The sequence below is a fragment of the Mus caroli genome, chromosome 12 (assembly GCF_900094665.2).
Source record: "Mus caroli chromosome 12, CAROLI_EIJ_v1.1, whole genome shotgun sequence".
NCBI classification, from domain to species: Eukaryota; Metazoa; Chordata; class Mammalia; order Rodentia; family Muridae; genus Mus; species Mus caroli.
The window spans coordinates 55,757,672-55,782,471 of record NC_034581.1 but is presented as its reverse complement, the minus strand read 5'-3'; the positions used below and the strand labels follow the sequence as shown (position 1 = coordinate 55,782,471).

At 37.0% G+C, this 24,800-nt stretch overlaps 1 pseudogene; it reads left to right on the top strand.

The window, feature by feature from the left end:
- Positions 1-16,178: 16,178 nt before the first annotated feature.
- On the top strand, positions 16,179-24,568 carry LOC110306522 (annotated as a pseudogene).
- Positions 24,569-24,800: the final 232 nt, after the last annotated feature.

Sequence of the window (24,800 nt, the reverse complement as noted above, 5' to 3'; positions counted from 1 at the left end):
TTGGACCTGGAGGGCATCATCCTGAGTGAGGTAACACAATCACAAAAGAACTCAAATGATATGTACTCACTAATAAGTGGATATTAGCCCAGAAATTGATTATACCCAAGATTTAAGAGACAAATTGTAAAACACATGAAACTGAAGAAGAACAAAGACCAAAGTGTGAACACTTGGCCCCTTCTTAGAATTGGAAACAATCACCCATGGAAGGAGTTACAGAGACAAAATTTGGAGCTGAGACAAAAGGATGGATCATCTAGAGACTGCCATATTCAGGTATCCATCCCATAATTAGCCTCCAAAGGATGACACCATTGCATACACTAGCAAGATTTTGCTGAAAGGACCCTGATATAGCTCTCTCTTGTGAGACTAGGCCAGGGCCTAACAAACACAGAAATGGATGCTCATAGTCAGCTATTGGATGGATCACAGGGCCCCCAATGGAGGAGCTAGAGAAAGTATCCAAGGAGCTAAAGAGATCTGCAAACCTGTAGGTGCAACAACATTATGAACTAACCAGTACCCCGGAACTCTTGACTCTAGCTGCATATGTATCAAAAGATGGCCTAGTTGGCCATCACTAGAAAGAGAGGCCCATTGGACATGCAAACTTTATATGCCCCTGTACAGGGGAACACCAGGGCCAAAAATTGGAATGGGTGGGTAGGGAAGTAGGTGGGAGGGTGTGGGGGACTTTTGGGATAGCAAGTGATCTTACAGAGATGGTTCCACCATGGATTAAAATCTATGACAGATTTGTTCCTACAGGCAAGGGCCAGAAGATTTCATTTTAGGAAAATTCCGGATATTAATATGCTTTTCCTGTTACTATTAATTATATGTAAAAATCATGAGATATTAGCCTACCCCTTTGAGCAGATTTTTACAGAACAATGAAAATGTACTGACTTGTACTAATTCTACATAAAAAAATATAATGATGTCTCAAATTCTTAATGATGATCCTATAAGAAGTCCTAAAATTCGAGGCTTTTCCCCACTTTCTCCTCTATAAGTTTCAGTGTCTCTGGTTTTATGTGGAGTTCCTTAGAGGAGAATGTGGGGGAAACCTCGAAGATATGGGCACAGGGGAAAAATTTCTAAATAGAACAGCAATGGCTTGTGTTGTAAGATGAGAATCAACAAATGGGACCTCAAAAAATTGCAAAGCTTCTGTAAGGCAAAAGACACCCTCAATAAGACATAAAGGCCACCAACAGATTGGGAAAGGATCTTTACCTATCCTAAATCAGATAGGGGACTAATATCCAATATATATATATAGAACTGAAGAAGGTGGACTCCAGAAAATCAAATAACCCCATTAAAAATGCGGCTCAGAGCTAAACAAAGAATTCTCACCTGAGGAATATCAAATGGCTGAGAAGCACCTGAAAAATTGCTCAGAATCCTTAATCATCAGGGAAATGCAAATCAAAACAACCCTGAGATTCCACCTCACACCAGTCAGAATGGCTAAGATCAAAAATTCAGGTGACAGCAGATGCTGGNGAGGATGTGGAGAAAGAGGAACACTCCTTCATTGTTGGTGGGATTGCAAGCTTGTACAACCACTCTGGAAATCAGTCTGGTGGTTCCTCAGAAAATTGGACATAGTACTACTGGAGGATCCCGCAATACCACTCCTGGGCATATATCCAGAAGATGTTCCAATGAAGGACACATGCTCCACTATGTTCATAGCAGCCTTATTTATAATAGCCAGAAGCTGGAAAGAACCCCAATGCCCCTCAACCGAAGAATGGATACAGAAAATGTGGGACATTTACACAATGGAGTACTACTCAGCTATTAAAAAGAATGAATTTATGAAATTCCTAGGCAAATGCATGGACCTGGAGGACATTATCCTGAGTGAGGTAACTCAATTACAAAAGAACTCACATGATATGTACTCACTGATAAGAGAATATTAGCCCAGAAACTTAGAATACATTAGATACAAGATACAATTTGCAAAACACATGAACTTCGGGATGAATGAAGAGCAAGGTGTGGTTACTTTGCCCCTTCTTGGAATTGGGAGCAAGGCACCTATGGAAGGAGCTACAGAGACAGAGTTTGGAGCTGAGACAAAAGGATGAACCTTCTAGAGACTGCCATACCCAGGGATTCATTCCATAATCAGCCTCCAAACGCTGACACCATTGCATACACTAGCAAGATTTTGCTGAAATGACCCTGATATAGCTGTCTCTTGTGAGACTATGCTGGGGCCTGGCAAACACAGAAGTGGATGCTCACAATCAGCTGTTGGATGGATCACAGGGTCCCCAATGGAGGAGCTGGAGGAAGTACCCAGGGAGCTGGGGGGGGGGGATCTGCAACCCTATAGGTGGAACAACAATATGAACTAACCAGTACACCCCCAGAGCTCGTGTCTCTAGCTGCATATGTGTCAGAATATGGCCTAGTTGGCCATCAGTAGAAAGAGAGGCCCATTGGTGATACAGACCTTATATGCCTCAGTCCAGGGGAGCGCCAGGGCCAAGAAGTGGGAGTGGGTGGGTGGGGGAGTGGGTGTGGGACGGTGGGTATGGGACTTTTGGGATAACATTGGAAATGTAAATGAAATAAATACTTAATAATGAAATAAAAGAAAAGAAAGGAATTCCTAAAATTATATTAATAATTATTAAGTTATTTTATAACAGGACTACGATTACATCCTTTCTGATCTCAAAATTGCATTGAGAACTCTTCCAGTCTTCAAGTGTCACCCATTAATTGCTTCTGCGATAGTAAGCAATCATTTGCAATATAGAGCACATTCCAAGAGGTTGTCAAACCATTAACCAAAAGTAATAAAAGGGGAACTGAGGATTTACTATAGGTGCAAGGGCAGAAGGTAAAATATTGACTGGGTTTAACTATACAAAACTTCATTAACAACTTAGTTACAAAGTTATGGTTTGCAACTCTTCATGAACCTGCACAGCCGGTTGTAGGTGGTGAATGTTTAGCCAGATAATTACTCCTAATGGATGTGCATATGAACGTTCTTTACTGTAAACTTCTTATTCAATTTATGATTTGAATTTATATGTGAATTTGTGGTAAACTTTAATCATGGGATCATGTATTCTGAAAGATTTCTAAGTGCTGAGGACATAGAGTGGAGACAGCCCCCTCTTTCCATTTTTTAAAATTTATTTTTACTAGATATTTTCATTTACATTTCAAATGCTATCTCAAAAGTCCCCTATACCTTCCCCCCACCCTGCTCCCCTACCCACCCACTCCCACTTCTTGGCCCTGGTGTTCCCCTGTACTGGGGCATATAAAGTTTGCAAGACCAAGGGGCCTCTCTTCCCAATGATGGCCAAGTAGGTCATCTTCTGCTACATATGCAGCTAGAGTCAAGAGCTCTGGGGGTACTGATTAGTCGATATTGTTGTTCCATCTGCAGACCCCATCAGCTCTTGGGTACTTTCTCTAGCTCCTACACTGGGGGCTCTGTGTTCCATCCTATAGATGACTATGAGCATCCACTTCTGTATTTGCCAGGCACTGGGAAAGGCTCACACGAGACAGCTATATCAGGGTCCTTTCAGCAAAATCTTGCTGGTGTATGCAATAGTGTCTGCGTTTGGTGGCTGATTAAGGGATGGACCCTTGAGCAGGGCAGTCTCTGGATGGTTCATCCTTTTGTCTTAGCTCCAAACTTTGTCTCTGCTACTCCTTCCATGGATATTTAATTGCCTATTCTAGGGCAGAATGAAGTTTCCACACATTGGTCTTCCTTCTTGATTTTCTTGTGTTTTGGAAGTTGTATGGAGTAGAGGTAAACAAAGAATTCTCAACTGAAGAATACTGAAGGGCTGAGAAGCACTTGAAAACATTTTCAAGATCCTTAATCATCAGGGAAATGCAAATCAAAATAACCCCAAGATTCTACCTCACACCAGTCAGAATGGCTAGGATCAAAAATTCAGGTGACAGCAGATGCTGGAGAGGATGTGGAGAAAGAGAAACACTCCTTCATTGCTGGTGGGATTGCAAGCTGGTACAACCACTCTGTAAATCAGTCCTCAGGAAACTGGACATAGTACTACTGGTAGATCCAGCAATACCTCTCCTGAGACTATACCCAGAAGAAGTTCCAACTGGTAAGGACACATGCTCCACTACGTTCATAGCAGCCTTATTTATAATAGCCAGAACCTGGAAAGAACCCAGATGTCCCTCAACATAGGAATGGATACAGAAATGTGGTACATTTACACAATGGAGTACTACTCAGCTATTAAAAACAGTGAATTTATAAAATTCTTGGGCAAATGTATGTATCTGAAGGTTATCATCCTGAGTGAGGTAACCCAATCACAAAAGAAGTCACTTGATATGCACTCACTGATAAATGGATATTAGCCCAGAAACCTAGAATACCCAAGATACAACTTCTAAAATCACCTTTCAAATTGTTCCTTTTTCTTCCTGTGACTTCAGCTAGCAGGCTCAGGGTCGGGGTGTAGTGCAGCCCAGTTCCTGTAGGGATAGAACAAAGGCTAATTTGCTTAATCCTCCGCTGTTTTACCATGAGGTACTGAACAGTTTCTCAACTCAGAGGAACTCAGAAGGCAGGCCAACTACTAAGCAAAAGTATGCTTACTATGCTTAGGTAAAGGTTCATTTTGTTACTATGCAGCAACCCTAAATAGCTCATAAGACCAATTCTTGCTAACCTCTTCCTTCTCAGCTCCCTCAAGAGGAACCAACAAGAAAGAACAGTCAGGGCTAGCCCCTGGCACAGGATCAGCATAATGAGTCAAGTTGAGTGTATGGACTCTTGACAGGATAGAGCAAAAATATTGTCAGAAACCAGCTGGTTAGATGTTACAGAGGATGATGAAACTTTACTCCAATCTGAAAACCTAATTTTGATCCAGGTAGCCACATGATGGAAGAATAAAACACATTCCACAGTTGTCCTCTGATGTTCAGATGTACAACATATCATGTACAGATGTAAATGTGTTGGTAAGCAAATACACACACACACACACACACACCTAAATACTATTATTATTATTATTATCTTATTTTATTGGTAAACCCCAAAACTATAACACCATGGAACATTATGAGACTAACCCCTGGAAAAGGATGCTTGTGTTCTCTCATATGTAAATTTAGAAAAGCAAATTACAAGAAATTAAAAAGTGAAATATTAGAGATATGCAAAATGTAACAAAGAAAATGGGGATAAGAAAGAGTAGGAGATAAACAGAACCACAGCATGTCATATGCAGTAAGAAAGTAATACAAAGAAATAATTCGCATCTTACAATTAAGATTTTCTAATGAGTTCTTTTTAGTCATCAATAAAATGATATAGCTAAGAAGTGATCCGTAATAATATTATATAAAAAGAAACTTAAAAATCTGAAATCAGAGCATCTAAATGAAGTATATTCTGAATGTTATTCTAGGTCAGAAAAAGTACATCATTTCAAAACAGGAAAACCAGAAATAAAACATTGAACCTTCATTTGTAGTAATAATAAAAACAATATCAATATTGGCTCATTAGCCATGACAAATGCAAATTATTTCCTATACTATCAATCAAGGCTGTTGCTTCAATAATAATTCACAGGACTCAGGATTTTTCCACAAATGTAAAACTCTTCAAAAATAACCTGAACATAAATAATATCATTGCTATTAAAATTCTTCTCCCATCTACCACTTTAAAGAAAAGTATACATTTTGAAAGCATTCATAAAGTCTATTATATTCCTACTAAAACCCATGGTATTGTATTTTAAAGAGCTAAACCTCATCCTCCACTTATTATATTATGCACATAGAATCAATAAAAAGTTTTACCTTACTGTGATTATTTGCATTTCAAACTTTTAATACAATATTGAGATTTAGTCTAAGTTCTTTCTATTCTTATCTTCAGTCCTGACAACACTTTGAAATGAAACTTTTCAATTACTATTTCGTGTCAATGGTTCACATAGAAAGAATTCTCTTATCCATAGCAACAGCTTAGAAACGAACATCAGGCATTTTTCCAGCTTCTTTCAAGGTGATCATTGAATGAAGAGGCCATATTTGTTCTCGTTTTATTTTTCACTCAAATTCCATGTCCCTGGGAGGAAATTGATTTGACCATGGAACTGAATGAGTAGAGAATGGATTTTATAAATCCTCAGAGAAGCAATTGAGTAAAGTAGTCTTCTAGTGCTTTATAGAAAAATTCCTAGAAGCCCAAACTTGCTAAGTAAATCATGAATGCCTTCTTAGATAGAATCAATCAACATTTTAAAAATCTCTCCCAGAGCTAGAAGAAAATATCACTGATAACAATACCAAGAATACATGCATTGTAAGCCATACATTTGTCTTGTGGATAGTATCTAAAGCACAATAGTGTTTTGAAGATTTTGAGAAAATGTTGATGAGATTGCTCATTAAGAGTTTTCCTGTTTCTAGAATCATTTTATTAATACCCAACCTTGACATGAAGATCAGGCACTTCGGAGACTCTTCAACTTGACAGAAGGAAGAACACACAACTTCATCGAGTCAATGGATTAAAAACAAATGCTTTGTCATATTCACATTGCCACTTTTGCTGCTTCCATGGAAGAAACTAAGACAGGAGAAAGAAAAAGAATTGGAAGAGTTTGGAATGTTAAGACTGAATGTATGAGAGATATTTCTGTCTCTAAGTACCCTGGGAATGAGGGTTTAAAATATCACACATCCTCAATTTGTGTATAAAAGGGGAGCAGAACATGCCTTTAATATCAGAAGTTTATTGATGCCTTGAAACAATAAGCTGGGATTTTTAAAGCTCTATTAATGGCATTTGGACAATAAGTTCTTTTTTATTTATTTTAATTTTAATTTTTATATTTCATTGTATTTAATTACATTTCAAACCTTATCCTCTTTCCCAGCTTCCCCTCTGCAAACCCCTATCCCATTCCCCCTTGCCCTGCTCCCCACTCATCTCCCCACTCCTGCCTCACTGCCCTAGCATTCCTCTACACTGGGGCATCAAGTCTTCATAGGTCCAAGGGCCTCCCCTCCCATTGATGCCAGATAAGACCCCTTTAGCTCCTTGTAAAGATCTTCTATTCAGACATCTCAATGTTTAAAAGCAACCCTGGAATGTGCATTCAAGATGCCTGTAGAATTGCTTTGCTTGTGGAGATAAAAATTAAATGAGACTCAGATGATTCCAAATAGTAAAACAGACTTAGCCAAGCATAGGTTTTCAGCCAAGTTAACAATACCAGAATTGAGCTCTATTTAATTGACCAGGACTAAATACAAGCACAGGTAATCGGTCAATCCAATACATTGGGCCAATATTCAACCAGGGTGTGTAGCTTTTCATGACAATTATTATTGTAGCTAGCAGGGGCTGCTATTAGATAAAATATATGGTGAATTCTTTCTTCTGATATCATTCATAGAACCTTTCTCCAGCATTATGAAAGCCAGTTAGAAGAGAGGAAGCTTCAGTATTGGTACCAGATTAATTTCTTCCCATTTTCTATGACTCATATGTGGTGCACCTTCAGAACTAGGATACCAGTGTCATGCTCTGGATATTAAGAAATAGTAGTGTTATCGTTTATAATGTTTGTCAGAGGTATATGGGATCTCACTGACCTAAAACTCTAAAAGAGAAACTTATACCTGGCATAGATAATAAAGCCTATGGTGTCTTTAGAAGTCATCACTCTGACTTCCACTATAGAGTTAACCATTTAAATTCCTTCTATATGTGTGTATATGACCATTTTGGGAAGCTTCTACAGTAGCAGTTTTACATATGTTCTCTTCAAAAAAAAAATCAGTGATCCCATAGTCCCTAATCTCTTCCATTTTACTCAATTTTATGCCTCCTGCTTAGTTATTTCCCTTTCCCAACCTTCTACTTGAGGTATATTCTTTCTCTTCTACTTGAAATCTACCCAATACCCTCTCAACAATTTCCTGACTTTGTGGGCACTATAATTTATATGCACTTATCTAGAGATTCAAATGTGGTTTTTACATATGAAAGACCAAATACATAATCTGCTTTTCAATTTCAGTGTTGCCTCATTGAGAACAATTGTTTCAGCTCCATCCATTTACTTGTGCGCCAAATCCTCACATGGCCTGAGTAGTTGAACACTGATTAGAGGCAGTGAAAAATATCAGAAATGACAGATCCTAAAGAAATGACTGACCAACTGATAAACATTCAGAAAGGCTGGGATCAGGTGGTCTGAGCTCATGAATAGAGAACCTGCAACATCCTGGAAGCTCAGTAGATATATTATATATAGTTGAGGAGGAAGACAGTGTTTATGATATAGAGATGAATAAAGGAAGTAAGGTTTGTGGTGTCTATCTAAAGAAGGAAGCAGGATTATCTAATCTCATTGGAAATCATTCCCATTAGGGAACAAATTTTAGTCCATAAATACCCAGGGATAGAAAGTTATGGTAAACAATTTCTGCCCATAGTATCAACATTTGAACTTATATAAGGAGCAAAATATTTGGCATTTCCATGAGCGCAGAGAAGAGTTTGCCATTTGGGATGAAGTACTGAGGCCTTTGGCACATGCATGGACATGCCAAACAACACATTTAACTTAGAACTTTACTCAATACCTATACCTGTGAATTTTATAATTTAAACTTTCTTTTTAGTTGAATAACATCCCATGTATATATGAATCATATTTTCATTATCCATTCATCAGTTGACACACATCTAGACTAATTCCATTTTCTGAATATTTTCAATAGAGTATCAATAAATATTAGTCAACAAATGTCTCTGTAGTAAGACATAGACTCCTTTAAGATTGTGCTAAGGTGATATAACTGGATCATATAGTTGGCCTATTTTTTTTAACTTTGTGAGGAGCCTTGTTAGCACCTTGTTTAAATATCTCAGAACAGTGCTTAAGGGTTTGCACAGTTTACATTTTGTTTATATGTTCCTATTGAGATGTTTCAATCCCCACATCTTTTTTGCCCAGACTGAGGATGTTCAAAGCCACATCCTACTCAGCACTGTGACATGCCCATGAGACATGTTGACCTTTGATGCTACAGCTACAAGGTGCCTGGCTCACAGTCCAAAGAGTATCATCACAAGTAGCTTTGGTAGAGGGTGACAATCAGTGCAATTCTTTGTACTTCTCTATTTTACATTTACTCCTGTTTTAAACCAAAGTTTATGTTATGATGCATACGATCTTGTTCTGACTTTTTAGAGTGTTATAAATTTATAAATTGTACCTACTTGGTCCTGTGCTGATTTCAGAGCTTTAAACTGGTCAGACTCCAAACAAGACACACAAAGTCTAATTGTAGTATCATGCATTCCACTAAAAACTAACAATTACCACCCAAATATATTCCAGACAAAATCCTGGCATACTTGAGATAAAAGCTAATGTCATCTATGAATTTATTGAAACCCATGTTTGCCTGCAAAAAAATTTGTGAGAGAAGTAGGTATTTTCCCTGAATAGTCATCATATAGTTTCTTTATGTTTTGTCAGAGGAAAAAGAGCTATGCCTTTATTTTATTTCTATTTTTTTCTCGTTTCATCTCTGGAAAGCTTTCGACATCTTTCAGAATCTTTATTCAATACATACAGATCAATATCCAACGGATATAACTATCTGAAACTGTGACCCCTCTCTGTCTGTCTTCTTCCCCCATTTCTTTGATTAAAAATAAATATTATTTGTCTTCATGAGTAAATTACAATGCCTTCTCTTTTAAAAACCCTCAGCCAGCAAAGCCCCCATCCTACTTACTACTCTCTCCCTGGCACTTCTGCATGAGGGAAAATTAGTTTGTACATTAAAGAAACAGTTTGAATACTCTACATACATAAAATATGGCACTGAGAGTGCAGAAGATTGTTGCTGAAATGAAGAGTTCATGGCCATCAAATAGACAAGTACTTCATTTTTAGCATCTTTGAGTGTGAATTTTCAATTGCCACTTTTTGTGCTACGTTCTTGTTGCTTATTTTACATATTTTACTTGAATTAAGAGAATGTAACAAAAAACATCAGAGAACAAAAAATCCTGACTGAGACCTGGAACAGAATCTTGATGTTAACAGAAATGTTAATTATTTCTATTATTTATTTATTTATTTATTTATTTATTTATTTATTTCCATCCTAAGTGCTTCCCTCCCTGTCCTGGTCCCCTTCTCACTGAGACCTTCCCGCATACTCCATCCCCTTCTGCTCAGAGAAGGTGCCTCCCCTGGTATCCTCCCACCCTGATAATTTAAGTGTATCCTCTCCCACTAAGGCCAGACTAGGCAGCCCAGACAGACATGCTGAAGCATTAAGGAGAGTCTCTGCTCCAGTTGTTGGGGGCCCACTTGGAGATTGAGCTGCACATATGCTGCATATATGGCAAGGGCTTCATTTCAGGCCATCTGTGTTCTTTGGTTGTTGGCTCAATCTCTGAGAGCTACCAGAGGTTCAGGTTAGTTGACTCTGTTGGTTATCCTGTGGGGTTCCTATCCCCTCAGGACCTTCAGTCCTTTCCCCAACTCTTGTATAACATCTCCAACTTGGGTTCAGTGTTTGGCTGTGGTAGCTTTGTTTCAATCAGCTGCTGGATAGAGTTTCTCAGAGGACAGTTATGTTCCTGACTACAAGCATAACAGAATATGATTAATAATGGTAAGGATTGGTGAGGACCTGTTGAGGGAAATATTTAAAAAATGGCATCACCCTGGGTTATACTCAGTTGCTCTCTGCCCCTGCATTCTCACTGCCTCTGGGGTTAAGTGGACAGAAAGGGAGAAGTGTTGTGAATGACCCTGGTGATGTTTGATGTAAATTCTGCTTGCCTGGAAGGGGTTGTCTGGAATGAGGAATGAGTCACTTACTCAGGTGACTTCTAGTGACCTTCTCCTAATGAATAAAGGAACCAATAACTGGGTAAGTAAGTGGGACTTCCAGGATAGACAGAGGAAGAAAGGAAGCCAGAGAGAGATAGATAGGGGCTTTTTGACTGGGAGAGGGAGATGACAAGATGTAGCTACTAGTGCCTCCCACTTTAGATTTAATATGGTTTACAAGATTAGGATTCTAGTTGATGTGCCCAGTGATTGAGTTACCATTGATTCTGAACTAAGTTTGTGTGGTGTTTTCCTTTACACAGTGACTCAACTGGGTTCTAGAGAGAAAGGAACAGAGACAAAGAGGTGGGTTTGCCAGAAGTGCACCACAAAAGGCTGTGGGAGTTTTGAAGCATGGGTCTGGTGAGGTAGTGACCAACCAGTGGGAACTTTGCAAGTTGGGTGGAAAGATTTCATAGCTCTGAATCAGAGAGTCTCCACGAGAAGAGAACAGGCTGGCCAGTCCGTTGATGGACAGTGTCTTGCTGGCAATAGTGAGGATTCTTTTTTAATATTTCCCACAATACTTACCCATGGGATGAGGTTTTAAATTAGACCACTTATCAGAATGGCTAAGATCAAAAACACAAGCAGCAACACATGTTGGTGAGGATTTGGTGAAAGGGGAACACTCCTCCATTGCTGGTAGAATTTAATCTTGTACAACCACTCTGGAAATCAATCTGGCATTTTTTCAGAAAATTACAATAAAAATTATTTTTGCACTGAAGACCCAGTAATACTGATCATGGGCATATACCCAAAAGATGTTCCACCATACCTCTAGAACACATTCTCTACTATGTTCATAACAGCCTTATTTGTAAGAGCCAGAAATTGTAGTTCTTAGGTAATACTGTAGGATTGGAGTTTGTAGAATTTTAGAGGTTGGATCAGAGATTAGATAAAGAAAATGTACCAGCCACTCTACCACAGAAAAGCACCTAAATCCATCTGGCTTTGTGACCTTGTGACGCAACATTGTCCTTTAAAAATGTAATAATCATCAAGAACAAAATTTAGAATAAAAAATAAAGGTACATGTTTCAAGTGTGCTCATGATTTGTTGAGATGGTCTACATTCTTAGCTATCTTGGCTACATTGGCCTGTGGCTGCAGGTTGGGCAAGCTTGGAACTTTACAGATTGACATAATGATTTTGATATGATTAAATATATTTTTAGCAAAATTACTATGTCAGTCATATGAATAAAGCAGTAAACTGTATGATTTACAGACAAACAAGAAATGAAGTTTCAACTTAGGCATGAGCTATGAAACTGGTAAAGTAGCCTTCTCATCTCCTCAATCCTCCAGGTTCTTATTTTCTGGGGAGAGTGCTATGTAGCCTCTTTAATGAAGCCACTAATTACTCTGAATTATGAGAAAGACTTAGAAGATATATTTGTCAATTTCAAATGTATTTTTGGTAGAGCTGATACCTTTCCTTCACACTTTATTTTCTTGTAGTTGGTAGTAGTTTTTGTTGTTGTTGATTTGTTTGTTTGGTTTGTGTTTGTTTGTTTGTTTGTATGTTTGAGACTGGGTTTCTCTGTTCAACCCTAGCTGTTCTGAAATGCACTTAGTAGAACAGAATAATCTCAAACTCATGGAGACCTGTCTGCCTCTGCCCCCTGAGTGCTGGGATTAAAAGCATGTACCACCATTTCTGGCCCTTCATCCAGATTTTGTAACACATGCCTTTAATCCTGGCATTTGGGGAGAGAGGCAGGTGTATTTCTGAAAGTTTGAGCTGAGCCTAGACTTCACAGCTAGTTCCAAACCAACCAAAGCTTTACAGTGAGGCATTGTTTTAGAAACTAACAGTTTGAAAGGTAGAAATGCATAAATGAAGAAGCCAATCAGTTATTATGAAGAGTTCTAACTTGACTTCTACCGAGTACTAAGTGTTTAACTATGTGATGAAAGAGGATGATTTGAATATGATCCCATAAAATTGTTTGAAGACAGCAATTTCCATGCAAATATTTCATTTTCATCTTGCTTCTCTTACTCTCATACATACTTTTTCATTTTCATGTTACTTTTCACTCACATTCAGGGCTACCATGGGCCATAAATCAAAGAACAGAATGCATACATCTACATTTCATTCTCCTCCATCAAGCAAACAAGCCCTAATAAATTTAGAAAGGGAGTTGAAACTGAAGAACCTACCTTGAGAAAACGTGGCCATGAATACCTAGTATTGCTCACCACAACATTACTAAAACTTGAAAATGGATTCAGAACTCATATATTTACACATGAAAGTATGTAACTTTATTACCTAGATTAAGAATTCTACTGGTTAAACTAGATATATGTCAAAACTTAACTGTCTCTGAATAGTTCATTAGTTAATTGTGTGTGTATGCAAAATGTATGAATGAGTGAACCAACTTGGCATCATTACGAATTTGATTTTGTGTAAACAAATGGGGCATCCATAGATTGGTATGGATAAGCTTGCAGAGACTCATATAAAATATTCAAATTTTATTTAATAATTCTATAAGTGTTTTGTGTGTGTGTGTGTGTATACATGCTTGATGGATAAAATGCTTACAACACAATCTTAACAAGTGAAATTCTTATTTCCAGAATGCATATAAAGTTACATATGGTAGTTGATGTTTGTTACCACAGGCCTTCTAATGGAAATGCAAGATCAAGTAAGAAGACTCCTGGGAAGATGGAAAGAAAACTTGTTTAGCCTGAACCTTGGTGAACAAGAGACAATGTCTCAAAGTTTAAGGTACAGAGTTATTCTGCAGTTTGTTATCTGGCTTTAATGTATGCACATTATTCTAAGTATGTAGACACACATATAGACTAATGCATACACTCACATACATACACTATGTCAGGTATACACACATACCAACACACACACACGCACACACACATATATATATATGTGTGTGTGTATGTATATATATATATATATATTACAACAAGGATTACACACCATTACAGAAAATAGCAAACACACACACACACACACCATATACATTTAACAACAAATAAAGAAAAGGGGTCGTAAGTTTGAAAGAACGCAACATTACCTGGAAGAGTTTGGAATTAGGAGGAGAAAATTAAGTTTATTTTATAAGTCTCAAGAAACAAAAATATTTTTAAAAAAATTACATCTAGAACTCAGGAGACACTCAGAAAACTTTTAAAAAGTAATGAAAGAAAACAAAATAAAGAAAAATGAATATGCATATGCATAAATAACTCAGTGCTTTATACTGTTCTTGCTTGTTATTGGGACTTTTCCTTCTCAGTGACTTTAAAACCAAGCTAATCTTCATGGTATGCTATGTGTGTCAGCTGTAGGATGTGTCCTCCATTTCATACTTGAGAATGTACAGGTACCACCTCATACAAGACAAGAAAGTTGAAGCAGTTTGGAACAAGGAGGGTCTTCAGGATGCTAGTTTGACTGGGAATGAGTGCCAAGAGGGAGAATGCCTTCTCAGATGATTTTAATAAAACAGGTATCTTAGACAATCTTAGCTTGTTCTAATAACTTCATTAAGAGTCTGCTTGGATTGATGCACTTTATTTGGGGTAGGCAAAGGCCATATATGAGCATTGGAGTGTGATGTAGTTTTCAGGGGTATTGTAAAATCATTAAAAATGCCTTAAAGAATTTAAGTGAATGTTTCATTTGTACGAGAAGACATTCCAGGAACTCCAGGTACTTGCTGGTCTGGTTCTGATCAGGGATCAGGATTTGAACTTGTAGGTGTGCCAAGGACTACTTGGCTTTTCACAGGTAGAGTGTGTTGGGAGTTGGGTTGCCCAGGCAAGTCAGGGAAGGGAAAGCCCTGTTGGTAGAGGAAGTCCTCCATTTTGCACTGAGCTCAGCGGAGCTATCTGAACATGGTAGATGCTGACCTTAATTAGCAGGGTTTTCTCATAAATCTTCACTTGAATATTTACTGAAAACATGTCTGAACTTAATGGTAAATATAAAGTTTTACAAAGCTTTACAAAGACTATGCAATAAATTAACAAGTATCTACAACAGTAATCTTATACATACAGAGTGGAAATTGGCTTCTGTTTTTTCTAGTGAAAAGGATTACATTGGAGAAAAAGTAAAGATTTTTTAAAATATCAGAGTTTTAAATAAAATAATTAATACTTACATGAATATGTTTCTGTATACATGTACAAAAAACCATAAAATTGTGTGTGTGTGTGTATGTGTGTGTACATGCCAGTACATGAGGACCTGTGTGTGCCTAAATAGATGAATGTGTACTATATATATATATATATGAGTCCATAAAAATCAGAAAAAGGAGTCAGATCACATGAAACTGGAGTTATAGGCAGTTGTGAATTGCCATTTATTTAATGGGTGACAAACTGGGGTCCTTTGCATGATCAGTAAGCTCTCTTAAATAGGGGGCCACCTCCCTAGCCCCCTATTTCCTTACTAATTTTATGTAAATCATACAAATAGAGATCACTTTCAGTATTAAATACATGCCAATTTTTAAACAAATATATCATGTAAACAACTTTATGAATTTACATTAAAGAGTAAATGCTAACTTCAATTAATTGACAAAAATCTGGTTGATCCCATGAAAGTAACACATTTAATGTTTAAAATGGGAAAAACAAATAAAAGCTGGAACAAGTATATCAACTATTCTTGCAGCTGGAAGAACTAATTTTGATGTGGTTGGAGGTCCACAAAGAGGCTAAAGATCACAAAGTAAGTGAAGATGAGAAATTTAACATGAAAAATGTTCATGCCAGTGAAGATGGAACCACAAAACTGATTAAACAAAGAGCACCATTTGGAAAATGTATGTGAACATACTCTGCAAGAAAAGCTATCTATGCCTTCCTAGAAACAGTAATAACTAATCACTCTGCTCACCGTGATTGAAGATTTCACCTCGCTATTAAAGACAAAAGCTCTGGAGACTAGCCTTCTACCACTGGATTTATTAACTCAAATTTTATTTTTAATGTGTTTTCTTTTTTGCAAAGAGCACTTTTGCTTTGCATTTTGGCTACTTTCCAGTACTTCAAATTGTAAAACCTTCTTCTTACAATCTGCAAGATTAGAGATAGAAATTGTGTGAGAAGCTTACCTTCTTTACTGCATCCTAAGTGAAGTGTAAATTTCTGGTTTCTTTGGAGACTCAATTTTGTCATGTGATGTTATGCTGGTAACTGTCTTATGAGAGGATATTTTGCTAAAGTAGACACATGAGAGGAAGTTTTGCTGAGAACAGGTAAGTCATGATTTTCTTGAAGCTGCTTGGGAGAAAAAGCATATGATGTTCTACTGGAGGCGATGGTTGAAAGGACATGTGATGTTCATGAAGGGTATACTATAACCCAACAGACCATGGACAACGCTGGAGCATTGGTTCACCTTACCTTCATCGCTGATCATCCTTTTTTTGAGATATAGTACAGAGAAATTCACCAAAGAACTCGTGATATTCGGGTGATGTCTTGGTGCTTCTGCAGAATCCAGCTGATTGGCAGAGCCTTGCTGTTTCTTCTGGATCAAACAGTGTTGCAGACTCATGAATGCTACTTGTGAGTGGATCAAGCTACTATTGCTGATTCATGTGAACTCAACTGCTGATATCCAGACAACAAAGATTGGAACCCAAAAGAACTATTTCTAATCAGGTCCATATCCCCTTCTGCCCTATTATTAACCTTTCCTTTCCACTACCTCTGGTGGGTGGCAGGCTGGAAAGGAGGTTAAAGGATTTAACAACCCTTATTAATGAAGGTTTTAAAAAAATCTAGGCCTATACACAGGTACAGGTAACATATAGATTAGAGAAGTGTGGAAGCATTGATAATCAGAAAAAAAACTAAATTGGTAGATGAATATTCATCATGGTAAAGGACTGTAGCATGGAAAATTTTGATAGATGTTTTAGATCCTTTAAAAATAGAAGAAAACGGGACAAGCATAACACCATTTAACAGGAGGGAAACATTACATAAGAAGAGAAAAAAATTCAATATCTAAAGTTATTATTCAAAGTGTGGTCCTCAAACAACCTGCCAGTCCTCAAACTATACTACAGGTAGAAGAAATGGGCAGCATGAGCCAGAATGCAGATCAATTACATAAATAAGTCAAGTTGTACCACTGCTTTTCTTTTTACATGTGATTTTCAAAGAAAGGAAGAAGTTCATTGATTTTTATCTCCTACTCTGGATGCTTTTTCTGTTGTAGACCAAGCAGTTTCAGTATTCTTACATCAATAAAGCTCTCTGGTCAGGAATTTAAATGAGAATCATATCAAGCCTGTTAGAAAGATTTAACTATACTGTGTGCTCTACCACACACGCACACACACCACAAATACCACACATACATACATACACTCATACACACATACATACCACACATACACACACACACACACACACATTCACAAACATACATACATATACACACTCATCCACATATAAGCACACATTCATATATAGAGAGACATTCATACACACAGACATGCACATGTGAACATATAGAGAAGAAATTGAATATGGATAAAATATAATTTCACACAAATTGAAATATATCTAAGACATAATTTATAGTAAAATATCAAATAAACTGGAAGCAGTTAGAGGCAGATAGGCAATGAGGAAGGAGTAGCAGCACTAATGAAAAGGGAACAGTGTCAGGGAGAGTTGCAAACACTGTGCTGCAAAGAGAAATATAATATAAAATGTGTCTTACAATTTTACAATTTTGAATATGATATACATTAAGCACCTATGTTCGACACATATGGTATAAATTACATCAGTGTTTTGTTAATAATTACTACAAACTTTTAAAATATTACATCTTCCAGAATGTACTGTTTGGTGAAAAAAATGTATGTACTAAAATTTTGGAGCAAACATACAACTTGTTATTTTTAGCCTCCTGCATCTAACAAGAAAGTGAAGCTTTAAAAAAATCATGATAAATATGTGACTGGATTTTATAAAGAGAATGACTCTTACTTGTCTCAGGACTGTTTTCTAAATAAGCAACCCAAAATAGCAATCTAGTCTCCTGCTGAATACTGATGATCTTAATTAGTGTAGGTAGGGCTGAGGGCTATAATTGAATTACAGTTATTTTTAAGAGAAATTCTTGCATTACTCTCAGTATTTTATTGACATTTTTGTGAGGTCTACTGCTAAATCAATTCCAATCACTACATTAACTGGAAAAAAATTCACTTTCCAATGCCAGATCAATTATAGTCACACAATCAATAGCTGGTATTCTGATCTCTTTTATTAAAAGAATAATATAAAAACAATCAACTAAGACATAAATTCATGGTAATTCTATTCCTGTGTTAAAAGTCAGCTAATTTAGCATGTAAATACTCATATTGAATATAAAATTAAACATTGAAAATGTTTGCGCTTAAGTCACTTTTGTAATTATTTGGGAATAGGGAAATTTCCATACAATTTACCATACACATGTGATGACTACAGCTCATATCCTAGCACCGATATGAAAGTTTGGGAAGAATGACTGCCACCTGAACTTATAATCCCAGTACTCAAGAGGCTGAGACAGGTCATATCTCAGACAAGCTGGCTAGCTCTAAATCAAAAATTATTCCAAATCAATTATCTCTGAGATGAACAAGGAACTCTAAGGCAGTAAAGGAAATTGAGAATGATACCTGATATCAACCTTTTGCTTTTACACACAAGTATGTGTACACACACAAACGGACATACATACACACACACACACACACACACACACACACACACATGCACACATGTAAAATATAGCAATATTTAGATATTATAATAATTATTATCATACAACCAATTTTAATTGTCTCATACCAGATTGCTTGACAAGAATCACCTGTGATAGTGTATATATCATGTAGAAATATCTGACAATGCCTATATTTTACACCAAACTTGAGCACTTACTTTCAGCATGTGCCTTATCCTTGCTTTATTGTCTGTTAATTGTTCCAATAAAACCCTAAATAAGACAGAAGTTGGTACTGGGAGTGGGGTATTGCTGTGAACAGACACCATCACCAAGGCAAGTCTTATAAAAAACAACATTTAATTGGGGCTGGCTTACAGGTTCAGTCCATTATCATCAAGGTGGGAGTATGGCAGTATCCAGTCAGGCATGGCCCAGGAGGAGCTGAGAGTTCTATGTCTTCATCCAAAGACTGCTAGTGGAAGACTGACTTCCAGGCAACTAGGGTGAGGATCTTATACCCACACCCACAGTGACAAACCCATTCCAACCAGGTCACACCTATTCCAACAAGGCCACACCTTCAGATGGTGCCACTCCTTGGTCCAAGGATATACAAACCATCACAGAGGTCAATGGGATACAAATCAGAAAGAAGTCAAGATATCAGTATTTGCAGATAATATAATAGCATATGTAAGCAATCCAAAAAATCTATCAGACAACTTCCACAATTCATAAAAAACTTCAGCAAAGATTCAGGTTATAAAATTAACTCAAACAAATCAGTAGCCTTCCCTTACACAAAGAATAAACAGGCTTAGAAAGAAATTAGGAAAACAAATCCTTCACCATAGTCACAAATAATATATCATGCTGTGACTCTAACCAATCAAGTGAAAGGTCTGTATGACAAAAATTCCAAGTCTCTGAAAAAAGAAATCAAAGACTTTAGAAGATGAAAAGATCTTCCATGCTCATGGATAGGCAGGATTAACATAGTAAAAATGGCCATCTTACCAAAAGCAATCTACAGATGCAATGCAATACCCATCAAAATTCCAACCCAATTCTTCACAGATATATCAATTCTCAACTTCATCTAAAATTAAAAAAAAAAAACAAACCCACAGGATAACAAAACCAATTCTCAATTCTCGACAATAAAAGAACTTCTGAGGGAATCACCGTCTCTGACCTCAAGCTGTACTGCAAAGCATTAGTGATAAAAAACAAAAACAAAAACAAAAAACACAACAACAACAAAAAACCCTGCATGGTATTGGTACACAGACAGACAGGTAGATCAATAGAATAGAATTGAACACTCAGAAATGAACCTACACACCTCTGGTAACTTAATCTTTGTCAAAGAAGCCAAAACCATCCAGTGGGAAATAAACTGCATTTTCAACAATGATGCTGGTTCAATTGGTGGTCAGCATGTAGAAGAATGCAAATTGGTCCATCTTATCTCCCTGTACAAAGCTCAAGGCCAAGTGAATCAAGGACCTCCACATAAAAACAGATAGGCTGAATCTAGCAAAAATTGCTTATTCTTAAGATTTATTGATATAAGGATATGTGGCAGCAGAACTCCTTTTGCAGTGTTTGCTTGCCACATCAGTTGACTGGTTGTAGCTCAATATGGCAGAGCAGTGGGTAAGAACACAGAGTGATGGAGAATACCAAGTAACTTATTTAATCAATGAATACTGGACATATCTCTCATTAACGACAACATGAAAATCTACATTTAAACTTTAAGTATATTTATGCTTACACAAAATAAGAGAAACTGTGGAATAAATAGCATAAGGTTCCCCAAAAATGTTTATGCTCTGCGTCCCTAAATATATTACTTTACATGACAAAGGAAATTTGCAGATGTGAGCAAGATTCTAAGTGATGAAATAGAAAAACTATCTTTGATTGTTCATTAGGAATCCCTAATATCCTGTCAAAATTTGTAAAGAGAGGAAGAAAGATGTAACAAAAAAAGAAAGGCCAAAGAGTATTTCTGTTGTGAGGGTAGTGTTGTTGGATTATTTTAAAGGGCACATAAGACAATCAGAAACTATTAAATAGCTGTAGCCATGAGTGACTGGAGAAAGCTCTGGGATGGATAATCCTGCAATGAATTTAAAAAGCAAAATATCTGCTGGTTAACTTGACCCTATGGAATGAGGTCAAATCAGACTTCTGATCTCCAGAACTGCAGGAAGAATCTCTTACTTAAACCACAAATTGTGTGGAAAGTAATTACAACTAATAAATAACTAAGTGGCCCAGAATTGCAGTGAAGCTAGGGGAAAATTATTGACTTCACAGGATGCCCTGAGGTACCTACCAGTTCTAGGTAGATGAAAAAGTTTTAATGGCTTGACCAAGGCAGGGGAGCTAAATCAAATAAGTAAATAAGTAGCAACTATGTCTACATAAGGTTTGGCTCTGATTTGAAGAAAAAAGGTTTCCCAAAGGCTCGTAAGCATGGTACAGGTATTAGATGACTAGAAAAGTTGACTCAAAAAACCTATAAAAATAGGAACAAAAACCGATAAAGAAGTAAACCACAGCCCAATCTTTAAGTGTTTTGGATGTCAGTAATATAAAATAGAGAAATCTTTCATGAATAATATCATATCTTAACTTAGACCTATCTTAACTTAGGAAAATGAAGACAATCACAGATGACAGAATCAGAAAGTCATATAAGGCTGGTGAGATGTCTGAGATGGCTAAAGCACTTAATGCCAAGCCAGATGACTTAAATCCTATCACTGGGACACATACAGACTATACAGACTTTGACATTTATTGCCCCCCCCAAATAAATATTTTATTAAATATGACAGAAAAAAATTTCTAGCTTGCTTATATGTTGCTGTGATAAAACACTCTGGCCAAAAGCAACCTGAAAATGAAACAATGTACTTCATTTTACACTTCCAAGTCTACTCAATTATGTGGGGGAAGTCAAGGTAAGAACTCAAATCAGGAATCTGAAGCAGAAGTCAAGGGTAGGTGGGTTTGTGTGTGTGTGTGTGTGTGTTCTTTTTTTGTTTGTTTTGTTTAGTTTTTGTTTGTTTGTTTGTTTGTTTGTTCTCTTGTTCATACTCAGATAGTTTTCTTATATAGCCTAGGCCTGCCAGCCTAGGGACAGTGCTGCTCACAGTGGACTGGGATTTTCTCATCAATCATCAATCAGGACAATGCCCCCAAGGCATGTTCAGAGAGCAATCTGATCAAAGCAATTCTTCATTTGAGGTTTATTCTTCCCAGGTGACTCTAAATTTTATCAAGGTGACAATAAAGACTAACCAGTTCAAAAAACAAAGAGATGAACACATAGAAAAAAAGTCTAACAATCACTAATCAAAGAACAAAAATACATTTTAAAAAAAGAGATACTTTAGAAGGAGAGGTTTTGCTCCATTCTCTTGCTGCCTCTCCTACTCACCCCCAACATAATCATACCTGAGTCTCCTGACTCATACAGGTTAGTTTCTCTTCCCCTATTCATCTTCTCTGCTGGCTGAACCTTAGGGGTCAAGCCAAGCTGCCCTGAGCAGCCTGAAATCCCAGGGAGACCCTTGTTCTCTTGCTACCTCAGTACCATAATTGAACCTGAGGCTCTAGAATCATAAAGACTTGCAGGTCTGGAACCATACAGCCAAAGGATTCCTAACAGAGGCCTGCTGCATCTGGGCCACTGAGGTTCCTTCCCTACTGCAAGAAGAATATCCTGGGACCCAAACTATGCAGATGGCTAAAGGCCTTCAAAAGAACACAATCAACAAAACCCAAGGTAATATGACACCTCCAAAGTACAGTTACCTCACTATAGCAAGCCCTGGATATTCTAACACAACCAAAATACAAGAAAATGATAGAGGCCTTTGATGAGGATATGAATAAATCACTTAAAGAAATACAGATAAATACATTCAAACAGATAGAGGTCTTCAAAGAGGAAACAAGTACCTTAAAGACATACAAGAAAACACAATTAAACAAGTGAAGGAAATAAATAAAACTGGGTAAGATATTAACTTAGAAATAGAAACAATATAGGAAACACAAACTGGGAAATTCCTGGAGATGGAAAACAGAACAGGAAAGAAGGGAAGAGAACAGGAAAAACAGAATAAAGGAGATAGAGAGAATCTCAGGTTTAGAAAATACATGCACCAAAGAAAATGCTAACTCTAAAAATTCCTGACACAAAACATCCAGAAATCTCGAAAACTATGAAAAGACCTAACCTAAGAATAATAGGAACATAAAAAAAAAAAGAGTCTCAGCTCCAAGGCCTAGAAAATATTCTCAAAAATCATAGAAGAAAACTTTCTCAAACTAAATAAAGAGATGCCTGTAAACATACAAGAAGCTTATAGAACACCAATTAGCCTGGATCAGAAAAGAAAATTCTCCCAGCAAATAATCAAAACACAAACTCTACAAAAAAAAAAAAAAAGAAAGAATATTAAAAAGGGGGGACATGGGGAAAAAGTCAGGTAACATACAATGGCAGACCTGTCAATCAATTTGAAACAAAATTTAAAAAAATACAAAGAATCAATGAAACCAAGAACTGTTCTTTGAAAAAATAGACATGATAGACAAACCCTTAGTCAAACTAACCAAAAGACAGAAAGACAGATACCACTTATCAAAGTTAAATCAAGATCAGGTAAAGTATTCACACAACCCTATAACCCCGAAATAAATAGAAACAGTCATTAAAGTCTCCCAAACAAAAAAGAGCTCAGGGCCAGAGGGTCTTAGTGCAAAATTCTACCAGATTTTCAAAGAGATAATACCAATACCTTTCAATACTACTAAACTCATTCAATGAGGCCACAGTACCCCTTATATCTAAACCATACAAAGACACAAAGAAATCTTCAGACCAATTTCTCTTATGGATATTGATGAAAAATTACTTGATAAAGTACTTGCAAGCCAAATCCAGGAACACATCAATGACAATGTCCATCAAGATCAAGCAAGCTTCATCCCAAGAATGCAGGGATGGTACAATATATGAACATTCATCAACATAATCCACAATATAAAAATTGAAAGAACTCGGGCATTTGGCTTCAACGCCCTGGCTGCTAGTACTGTGGCCTGGCTGCTCCTCTGGGAAGCTGGGCTGGCCAGCTATGGACTTCAGTGATGTCCCCTTCAGTGCTTGTGTAAGGGCCACTTGTTCTGAAATTATTTTAAGGCAAGAATTTTTGAAAGATGGTTTCCATAGAGACCTTTTTTAATAAAAGTGAAATTTGGAGAAGGCAGTGATGACTTAAAGACCTGCTGGAATTAATTTAAACATTATTTTTCAAAAGGACTCTTTGTGGATCCCTATGAGTTGGCTTCATTATGAAAAAGAGAAATAAGAGAGGCAGTGACAGTATCAGAAGGTTTTAACTATTGGTCCAAAGAATCTGCAAATCTTACTTATGCCCAACAGGATGCACAGTGCATCAACTGCTTCCAGCCCTTTTTTACCTGTGAACGATCACTATCACCAGCCACACAAAAAAGATGGAGATACCTTCTTTGTGGTCAACAACCCCGACTTACTATATTGAACTGTGACCAAGAGTTTCCAATTTTGAAATGCTGGGCTCAGTTAGAAGTAGCAGCTCCTTGTGCTTTGAAAAATGAGGAGACATGTCAGTGGAAAAACAAGCAGTACAAATCAATACTTAAGAATTTGACAGTACAGGCTCCAATGGGACTGGTTATACATACCACTTTAGTGTGTTCTATGGTACCATTCAATGCGATTCTGTGTTCTACTTTGATCCTTTTATCTGTTTTCAAATATGGCCATTTTCCCTGTAAGTTTTATACAATTAAGTGTTTTCTATAAATCTAATACATGAGACCTATTCTATTGTAAAAAACAAGAAATGAAAGAAAAAAATCATATAATTACTTCACTAGATGCTGAAAAAGCCTTTGATAAAATCCAACACCCCTTCATGTTAAAAGTATTAAAGAAATCCGTGTTATGTGGTCCATAGCTAAAGATAATCAAAGCAACATATAGCAAACCAATAGCCTGCATAAAATTAAATGGAGAGAAACTTAAAGCAAGTCCA